Raw genomic sequence first — 11,187 nt, 5'->3', positions numbered from 1 at the left:
GAAAACAGTCTTATCATCTTTTAATTTGAGCAATAAGAGAATCACCTTTTTATTATCTTTGCTTATTGTCATTTATTCCTTTTTTTTTTTCTTTTTTCCTTTGCCATGTAATTTTTGCCCATAACGTCCTTTCGGGAATTTTCACCATGGCCATGGTTTTTCCCCCCTAACTTTTTCTTAGACCGCCCTTTTGAGTTTTCAATCTAACGGGGTTTTTTTGCCTTAACTTTTGCCTAGGCCACCCTTTCGGGTTTTCAACCTAGCAGGCTTTTTTCTCCTTTTTTGTTTAGATGTTGTATTTCCAGAGTCTATCCATGTTAATTGGGCAAAGCATCTCTTTTCCATCCAAATCTGTAATCCTTGTAGCACCTCCGGACATGATCTTCTTAATGATAAAAGGCCCAAACCACCTTGGCTTTATCTTTCCCCTTGGGTCAAAAGTCTCATCTCTAAGCACCTTTAGGATCAAGTCCCCTTCTTTAGGGTTTCTCGATTTCACTTTCTTGTTAAATGCTCTAGAAATCCTTTTTTGGTACCTTTGTGCATGATATTGTGACCTGGCCCTTTTCTCATTTATCAAAGCCAATTGTTCGTATCTTGCCTTAGCCCAATCCTCTTCCAAGACTTTGGCCTCCACCAATACCCTCAAAGATTGTATCTCCACCTCAATAGGAAGCACCGCCTCACAACCATAAACCAAAGAGTAAGGTGTTGCCCCAGTTGACACACGGATAGAAGTTCTATAACCCTATAAGGCAAACAGAAGCTTCTCGACCCAATCTTTGTATGTCACTACCATCTTGGCTAGGATGTTCTTCACATTCTGATTAGCTACTTCTACAGCACCATTAGCTTGTGGTTGATACGACGAAGACTTATGATGCTTAATGTTATACAACTCCATGATCCTTTGAACCTCCCCATCAAAGTGGGAATCGTTATCAGAGATGATCTCTTGGGGCACCCCAAACCAGCATATGATGTTGTTTTCTAAAAACCGAGCCATATGCTTAGACTTTAATACGGAGTAGGAAGCTGCCTCCACCCACTTAATGAAATAGTCAATTGCCACTACAAAGTATTCATGCCCATTTAAAGCCTTAAAAGCTATCCTTCCAATCACATTTATGCCTTGAATCGAGAATGGCCATGGAGAAGTCATGCTATACAATTCACTAGGCTGTACATGGTTCAAGTTGGCGTGCGTTTGACAATCATGGCAACTCTTCACATAGTCCACACAATTAGTTTCCATTGTATTCCAATAGTACCCTATCCTTAGGATTCTTTGGGCTAACATTCTTCCATCATATGAGGGCCACAAATCTCTTGATGAACTTCCTCCATTACCCTCTTGGCTTCTTCCTTCCTCAAGTAACGAAGATGTATACCATCGTGGGACCTTCCATGGAGTTATCCTCCACATAGGATATATTGCATTGTCATCACCCTAATGGAATGTCATTCTCTCTTATCAGCACCTTCTGAATATGCCCTTAGTTCCAAGAACCTCATGATGTCATAGTACCATGAAACTTCCTCTTCCTCTATGATCATTACTAAAGCTTCAGTTTTCTTTTTGTGCACTTCTTCATAATTTTGCTCAATCTCCAAGGGTCATGTCCACACTCCCTCAGATATTTCAACTATGAAGGCTAAGGTAGCTAAGGCATCCGCAAATTGATTTTGAGCTCTAGGGATGATTGTGTACTCAATCTTGTCAAAGGTCTTGGTCAAGTCCTCCAATTATTTTTGATAAGGCTTCAAGTGTTCCTTCTTCACCTTCTACAACTTTTGTGCTTGGGCTATAACTAAAGTTGAATCTCCAAAGACTTAGGCCTCCTTTACCCTCAACTCTCGAAGAGCTTCCATTCTAGCAATACAAGCCTAATATTCAGCCATGTTATAAGTTGCTTCAAAGTTCAACTTGATTGTCAAAGGTATGTGAGATCCATTAGGAGAGATCAAGAGTATTCCTATCCCATCCCATATTGGTTTACAGCTCCGTCAAAGTATATCTTCCATGTCCCTAACTCAACATCCAAAATGTCCTCATCTGGAAAGTCTTCTTTACCATCTTCTCCCTCTATAGGATTCTCAGCATAGAAATCTGACATGACGCTTCTTTTGATAGTTTTCCTAGCCACATATTTCAAATCGAATTCTGTCAATAAGATAAACCATCTTGACAATCTTCCACTCAAAGCGGGTTTCTCAAAGAGATACTTCAATAGGTCGATTCTTGCTACCACCCATATTTGGAAAGGCAAGATGATATGTCTCAATTTTTGTACGACCCAAATAAGTGCAAAGCGTGACTTTTCTATGGGAGTGTACCTAGACTCATAATCATGGAACCTTTTGCTCAAATAGTATATGACCCTCTCATTCTTGTCATCATCTTCTTGTGCAAGCATACTTCCGACCGCATCCCCTATGATAGAAAGGTATAAGAGTAAGGGTTTTCCATGTTGTGGAGGCACTAGGATAGGTGGGTGGAGGAGATATTCCTTGATAAGCTCAAAGGCCTTTTGGCACTCATCATTCCATATATGTGGTTCATTCTTCCTTTGGAGTTTGAATATGGGCTCACAAGTAAAGGTAAGCTTGGCAATGAATTGACTAATGTATTGTAATCGACCCAAGAAACCCCTTATCTCTTTCTTACTTCTAGGTGGTGGCATCTCCAATATGGCTTTGATCTTAGATGGGTCAACTTCTATCCCTTTATCACTCACTAAGAAGCCTAGTAATTTTTCGGCTATTACTCTGAAAGTACACTTTTGTGGGTTCAATCTTAGTCTATACTCTTTAATCCTCTGGAAGAACTTCCTCAAGTTTATAGTGTGGCTTCCTCTATCCTTGGATTTCACTATTATATCATCGACATACACCTCTACCTCATTATGCATCATATCATGTATCAAAACTATAGCTATCCTTTGGTAGGTTGCCCCAACATTCTTGAGGCCAAACGGCATCACGGTGTAACAATAGATTCCCCAATCGGTAGTGAAAGTGGTTTTGGTCATATCTTTAGGAGCCATCTTGATTTGGTTGTACCCCGAGAAGCCATCCATTAAAGACATCAAGGTACTTCCCGCTATGTTATCCACTAAGACATCAATGTAAGAGAGAGGAAAGTCATCCTTAGGGCATGCCCTATTCAAATCCTTAAAATCCACACACATCCTCACCTTCCCATCCTTCTTAGGTACGGGCACGACATTGGCTATCCATTTGGCTTGGTGTACAGGTTTGATAAACCCTACCTTTAATTGCTTAGTGACTTCCTCCTTGATTTTTAAGAGCCATTCGATCCTCATTCCTCTCAACTTTTGCTTGATGGACACCATATGATCATGAGTATCAACGTGATATTGAGCTATCTTGGGATCAATTCAAGGCATATCTTCATAAGACCATGCAAACACCTCTTGAAATTTCATGAGGAGTTCTTGAAGATCTTTTCTTTCTTTTTCATTTAGAGACGAGCCAATTTTAATTAAGCGTGGATTCTCATCATTGCCCAAATTAATAGCTTCAAGAGTTGGTTCCATGGGTTCAACTTTTTCCAATTTTTTATTAATTTCATTTGAATCATTTAAGTGCATAATTTCAATGTTATGGGACACATCAAAGTAAGCCAAATTAGAATTCATTTTATTGAAAATATTGAAAAGTACATTGGAACTTGCATTACAAAACTTTTTCCCCATGTTTTCAGAAAACTCAACCCAAGTCTAATTATTAATGGGCCCTATAATAGGCATGATGAATGTGGACGGATCACTTGGCTCTTCATTGGTGATGGTGAATACATCCCCACTCATCTTCATTGCTTCAACATCCATGTAATTCACCCAATCGACCTCTTCTTGTATCTCTTTGATCACCATAGTAGGCTTCTCCTTAAAGGTGAGCTTTTCATTAAAGAACATTTCCCAACCCGGATACACATTCTCATCCTTACCTACCCAAGGTTCGAGGAAGCCATAATAAGGGATGTTTCCCCCTTCCTTCACGAAGTTCCCATTGAGAGTGCCAAGGTTTTTCTTGATTTCGTCGCAGCCTTTAAAGAATCCTAAACCTTCCCTAGTCACTTAAGTCTTGACATTGGGGAACTCGACTACCCCTTTTCTTTCTTTTTAGAGGCTCATACCAGGCATGTATCCCATGTTTTTCATCATCACAATCACCTAATGGCTACAAAAGGGGAACAAGTTGGTAGCATACCTTTCATCCTTCAACCCTATTCACGAACTCAAAACCACTCATTTGAAGCACACTTCCTCCTTCCTCGAGTTTGCAAAACGGTGCTAGAATTTCACTATCTCTAAGCACTATGGCAATCCCTCTTTTCCATGAGATCTTCATCTTTTGATGTAGTAAGAAACAGATTGCCCCATTAGGCTGAAGCCAAGCCCTTCCTAAGAGAAGGTTGTAATTTGGGGTGATGTCTATGGCATAAAACTCCACAATGGTTTCTATTGGCCCAATCTTGCAAGGAGCCTTGAAAGTACCTATGACCTTCCTTAAAGTGTTGTCATATGCCTTTATGATCAAGGGAGAAGGGATGATAGTCTCCATATCTAGGCCAACAGTGAGAGCAATCCTAAAAGGACAAACATTCAAGTTGGATTCATTGTCAATAAGTACCATCGGAATTTTTCGCACCCATGCATTCAATGGTGACTTACAAGGGTCTAGTGTGAGTAGCTCCTTTGGGGGGGAGATCTTCATCGAAAAAGGCAAGGAGGGGGTGTGAGGAACCTCGACTCCCTTAAGGGACATAACTTCTTATGGTGTAGTTTCTATAGGTACTTCTTTCCCATTCAAGGCATCCAAGAGAGCCTTACGATACTTTTGAGAGGCCATGGGACCATACGAACACATGAGCTTGGGTCTTCTTCAATTGCATTAAGACTCTATCTTCTTCTTCTTTTTCTTCTCTTGCTATAGGTTTCGTGGGCTTGGACCCTTCCCCTAAATCCCTACCAGGATAATCCTTTTCCAAAAATGATGGCTTGTAGTACTTCCCATTCCTAGTGATATTTTCTACATTGTCCTCCAAGACCCTTTTCTTTAATTCCGTCACTCCTTTGGGAAGTATTCCCCATATCGCTATTGCTTCCTTTAAGACTTCATCTTTTTCATCCCAAATTCCTTGGACTTCCACGGCATTGATATTGACATTTGTTGTTTTTATCAACTTTGAGCAATCTCATTCAATCTCATTTACTTGCACCCAAATTTGCTATGGAGAAGAAGCCCTATGGTAATCAGGCAAAGGATTCTTTCTAATGTTGGGTTTGTTGATAATGTTGGGATTTGGAAAGGTTCCATTTGTCTATGAAGTCTTGTATCTCGTGCTTGAGGCAGAAGTAATTGTCAGTTTTGTGGCCGGATTTTTAGTGGTAATGGCAATATTCATTGAGGTTCCAAGGGGGAGGTATGGGATTAGGCATAGGTGTGGGGTCTAAAGGTTTGATGAATCCTTTGAAGGATAGGTTTTCATATGCTTGGGTGAGGGTCATTCTTAGGTCGAAGAATTCTCAGTGAGCTTTCTTTGGATAGGCTAGTGTTTGTTGGAGTATGATAGCGTTCACATTTACAGGATTGGGTGCTTTGGTGGTGGTTGCTCCCCCTCCATATGTTTTCTTGGTTAGAGGCTTACTCTCACCTTTCTCCAATTGTCCATTGTTGATGGCGTCATCATTTACTTGCACCCAATTTTGATATGGAGGAGAAGCCCTATGGTAATCGGGGCAAAGGGTTCTTTCTAATGTTGGGTTTGGTGATAACATTGGGATTTGGAAGCGTTCCATTGTCTATGAAGTCTTGTATCTCGTGCTTGAGGTGGAAGCAATTGTCGGTTTTGTGGCCAGATTTTTGGTGGTAATGACAATATTCATTGAGGTTCCAAGTGGGAGGTATGGGATTAGGCATGAGTGTGGGGTCTAAAGGTTTGATGAATCCTTTGAAGGATAGGTTTTCATTTGCTTGGGTGAAGGTCATTCCTATGTCGGAGAATTCTCAGCGAGCTTTCTTTGGAGAGGCTAGTGTTTGTTGAGGTATGATGGCACTCATATTTATAGGATTGGGTGCTTTGGTGGTGGTTGCTCCACCTCCATATATTTTCTTGGTTAGAGGCTTACTCTCACCTTTCTCCAAATGTCTCCCCCACACCTTGTTTAGTAGTCTCCAAATCCCTTAAAGGCACATCAATCATGGTATTGAAGATAAATGGGTCCACAAACAACTCCACTAGTTCATTTCACACCTTAGTTTTACTTGGATTAAGGCTATAGTACCACCTTGATGCACCTCACATGAGTGAGAGCGGAAATGCTTGCAAAGTTTGCTTCTCATCTAACCCTTTGATTTTAGCAATGCTTAGGTATCTTCTTATGTGTTGCTTCGGATCTCCAATTCCATCAAATTTTTCCACATTAGAGATCTTAAACTTAGGAGGCAATGCAATAGGAGCCCTTGAACTTGCTCCCCCCATGTTATAGAGGTAATCATCCATTCCTTGCGCCTTATGGAAGGCAAGTTACATTTTTTCCATCTTTTCCCTCATAGCTATGGTTTCCTCAATGAGCTTCTCAAATTGCTTGTTCCTTTCATATTCCACTTTGTCTTTTTCATCCCATTTTTCCACTTCCTCCTCATCATCATGGACTTCCACATGTGTGGATTTCTTGAGCTTAGATTCCTCCAACCTAGTGAGATGCCCTCCCATTTTCTTAAGGGCCTCCCCATGTTCATTCAAGGCCTTAAGGATCTTTTGTGCCATTGAGTCTACCATAGAAGTAGTCATTGTTTCTCAAAACATGGGCTTTTGATCCATTTACAATAAGGCTCTCATCTTACTCTCATAGGCTTTTATTAGAATGCACTTAGAAATTTTCAACCATTTGTCTCAAACATGGGCTTACAATATATTCATCACTTTTGGGCTTTTCCTTTTTATTTATCATTTCATTTCGTCATCATTTTTTTTTGAAAAAGCCTTTTAGCTAAAATATATTGTATCCTTCCTCTCAAAGTCCATAAAGTTCTCATCATTTTGGGCCTAAGCATGCAACAAAGAGGCCCAAGATTAGGGAGTTTCATTTTGGGTTTTAAAGGATGTTGGAAGCTAAGTCCATAGCATACTTGATAATTGCTTAATTTTGCATATTTATATCATTATTAGAAAGTATTATCATACTTATTTTGAGTTAATTCATGCATTTTATAGTTGGTTTTGGAATAATGCTGAATAATCAATTTTGTGCTTAATTGAATTTTAAATGCATGAATTTGTTTTTTGTAGGATAATGAAATTAAATAAGTGCGTTAGGACATATGTGAGATTGTTAGAGATATATGTAAAGTAAATTAGCTAATCATTTGACAAAATGCACTTTACTTGTAATTAGGTAGATTTAGGATGGGTTTAGTACTTCAAGAAACAAGTATTCAAGTTTAGTATTGAAGCCATGCAAATCTAACCAAGAAACAAGTGAAGAAGCGTTGTTCATTATAGCTCGATAGATGTCTCGACAGAAGCCTTTCTATCAAGGTTTAATGTTGAAGCTCGATAGAAGCTAAATCTGTCGAGAATTACGAAATTAGAATTTTCATATCTGATTTCACTCATATCCATGATTATTTGTGTAGAGTTTCTTTTCTCACAACCCTAAACATAGATAATGATTATTTTAAGGGCCGTCACATATGATGCAACTTGATGCAAAGTGATTATACATGCATATCGTGACCAGAGACAATTTGCCCTTGTTCATCATATTCTCTCTAGAAGCTACTGTGTCTTTGCGTCAAAGGTTTTGTAACCAATGAGATTCTTGATCTTCATTGTTGGATGAACTAACGAACTTTGCAGCCAACATCTTCCTCAAGTTAGTGTGTTAGTCACGTACTGGAATCCGTGCATTATTGGTTAGTCATGTACTAGGAGTCATGCATTGAACAGAGAGATTGCCGCTACATCACAAGTCTAATTGGGTATTGGGGTAAGGGTTCAATTATAGCTTGGTATTAGGTACTAAGATTCCTTTTACTTGTAACCGCCTGTTTTGATAATAGTGGATTCTTGGAAGTGGTGACCTTAAATTTACCTGACGGAGTTTCGCCTCAATGGTTTTCCCATTTGTAAACAAATCACTTGTGTCAAATTTATTTTCAGCTACATTTAACTTAGTTGGTGATTTGTTTGTGCTACCATGCTTATTGCATGTAATTGAATCTAATTAATTCACTTGGATAATTAATTGATTAATTTACCAAAGGGGTTAATACATTTTTGGCCTATCAAAGTGGATTTGTGCAAAGAATAAATCTAATGGACTTTAATTTTACAAGGGCCATGATGAACTCAAATAAGGCCAACCCAATTAAATTCAAGTCCAATTGGAGTAAGGAATCAAAGGAATTTTCACCAAATCCAAGTCTAATTCGGATTAGGATTCTAGCTTGCACATTAGTCAGTATTTGGAGCATAAATTTCAGCTCAGATGTCCAATCAAGATGATTCAAGTTGGGCTAGAAAGCTAACATAAAGGGATAAAACTTTGTAGCTTACTAAAAGTCCGAATTATGAAGTTAAATGAGCCAAAAATATCAGTTAAATGAAGCCTAAGAACCTTAGATTTTCTCCAAATAGGAATTCAACTTGTAATAAGATTCCTTGACCTATTTAAAGGCTCTTTAGGGAAAAGTTCAGAGGGGAGTTGCCGTAGAACATAATTTAGGTTTTCTTAAAGTTTCTTTAGAGTTTTATTTGTGTCATGGCTTGCTAGAATCCTTGCTAAGGTAAGGGGAGAAACTCAACCATTTATTAGTATGTTCTTAACAATTATTTATTGGTTTAATGCTTATTTTTTTGATTGTTTTACTCATCTAGAAAAGTGTTTAGTTCTGTATAATTTTTTAATTTATTGTAGACTCCGAGCACGTTAAATGCTTAGTATTTCCTGCAAACTAATTCACTAGTTTTGTTTTGCCTAAAATCAATCAATTTCATGAAACTACCTTAGACAATTAATTCTTGAGTACTCCAGGCACGTTAAATGCTTAGTATTCCCTGCAAACTAATTCACTAGTTTTGTTTTGCCTAAAATCAATCAATTTCATGAAACTACCTTAGACAATTAATTCTTGAGTTTTTATTGTTAAATCATCCGACTAAGATCATCCTTCGTATGAATTTTAGTTGAGTTTTAAAATATATATTGTTAAGATTACCAATAGATGTGTTGTGTGTGGATCCATAAACCTTAGTGCCTTTATATATTGTTATTTTCTCTCAATTTAAATTACCTTTACTAAACTATCAAAAATCTCTTCAATTAAACTTTATTATTTTAGTTTTATTCCCATGTGGTTTGCTAATCAATTCTCTTTTCCCTGTGGATTCGACCTCAGACTTTCCAAGTTATTATTTCGCAACAATCCTGCACTTGGGAACAACAATCCTGCACTTGGGAACATTATTTAAGTCTCAGTAAGTTTTTGGGGCCGTTGCCGGGGAATTAGGTGATTAGAGAAGCGTTCCACTTTGTTTGGAGAGGTTTTCAGCATTAAATTTCTTCACATATTTGGTAATATCTCTCCAGCTCTTTTCTCTTTAAGTATTTTATTTTTCTTTTATTTTTACTTCTTTTTATTGTTAAAGGTTTTTGTTTTCTTTTTTCTTTTTCTTTCTTGCTTTACTATTGCATGCATGTTTACATTCTCATACACTTGATATCATGGTGGACTTAGAGAGTAATCATGGTGATGAGAATAATTTAAATAATGAAAAACTTCCATGCTCACCAACCCATTAGAACTCTCAGGGATTATTTTCAACCTACTAGGAGTAGTGCACCATCATGCATCATTTTTCCAACTAATGCAAATAATTTTAATTTTAAACCCGGTATGATTTCATTACTTCCTAAATTTCATGGCTTAGATTTTGAAAATCCTTACCTACACTTTAAGGAATTTAGGAGGTATGTTCTACCTTCTATAACCAATCATGTAATGAAGAGACCATTAGGTTGAAGTTGTTTCCTTCTTCTCTTAAAGACAGGGCAAAAACTTGGCTTAATTCTTTGAGACCTAGGTCAATTGGTACTTGGCAAGAGATGCAAACTGAGTTTTTAAAGAAATTTTTTCCAATTCATAGGACTAATGCACTTAAAAGACAAATAATAAATTTTTCACAAAAAGATAATGAGACATTTTATCAATGTTGGGAAAGATTTAAAGATTTGCTTAACGCTTGTCTACATCATGGCTATGAAACTTGGCGTATAATTAGTTTTTTCTATGAAAGTTTAACTCCAAAGATGCACCAATTTGTAGAGATGATGTGCAATGGAGAGTTTTTGAATAAAAATCTTGATGAGGTTTTTGATTATTTTGATTTCTTAGCTGAGAATGCCCAATCTTGGGATACCACTAATACCTCAGATAGGTCTAGAGCATCCACCAACCCCTCTGGGGGTGGTAAGTACCAACTTGGGGAAGATGATGACGCTAGGTGGCTAGTCTAACTAGGAAGCTTGAAGCCATAGAATTAAGGAAGGTCAATGAAATCAATATTGTGCCTAACATTGATGAATTTTGTAGAATTTGTGAGACCATGGAACACCCTACCAATGAATGCCATTCAATTCCAACTTTTAAAGAGTTGTTGCATGATCAAGCAAATGCTATGAACATGGTGAAAAATCATACATGTCCCCCTATTCAGAGACATACAATTTAGGGTGGAGGAATCACCCAAATTTTAGTTGGAAGAATGATAATATGATTGCACCTCCTACACATGGTTCTTCAAATTTTGTTCCCTATTATCCCCCTCCAAAGAAAAGTCTTGAGGGCACTTTGCAACAATTCATGCAGACTCAATCCACCATTAATAATCAGACCTCACAAGCCATAAATGACATTAGGAGCACTCTAACTAAATTGACCATATCCATGAGCACAATAGAAAAGGGTAAGTTTCCATCTCAACCACAACCAAACCCCCAAGGTCAATTTTGTTTTGATAATTGTAGTTCCTCTTAAAATAAAGTGAGTCAAGCTAAATCTATAACTACTCTTCGTAGTAGAAAAATCATTGAAAAAGATATTCCTAAAAGCAATACACAAGATGAATCTTCCAAAATAAAGAGTAGTGATGAG

At 37.7% G+C, this 11,187-nt stretch overlaps 1 non-coding gene across 1 annotated transcript; it reads right to left on the bottom strand.

Moving 5' to 3' along the window:
• Positions 1 to 10,187: 10,187 nt before the first annotated feature.
• Positions 10,188 to 10,294, bottom strand: LOC115954347. Its single transcript, XR_004083887.1, has one exon. It is a non-coding gene; the product is annotated as a small nucleolar RNA R71 (small nucleolar RNA).
• Between the last annotated feature and the right edge of the window lie 893 nt (positions 10,295 to 11,187).

Source organism: Quercus lobata, chromosome 7 (assembly GCF_001633185.2).
Source record: "Quercus lobata isolate SW786 chromosome 7, ValleyOak3.0 Primary Assembly, whole genome shotgun sequence".
In the NCBI taxonomy this organism is placed as follows: domain Eukaryota; kingdom Viridiplantae; phylum Streptophyta; class Magnoliopsida; order Fagales; family Fagaceae; genus Quercus; species Quercus lobata.
Note: the sequence above shows the minus strand (reverse complement) of the source record. Positions and strands in the feature narration are given on the sequence as shown.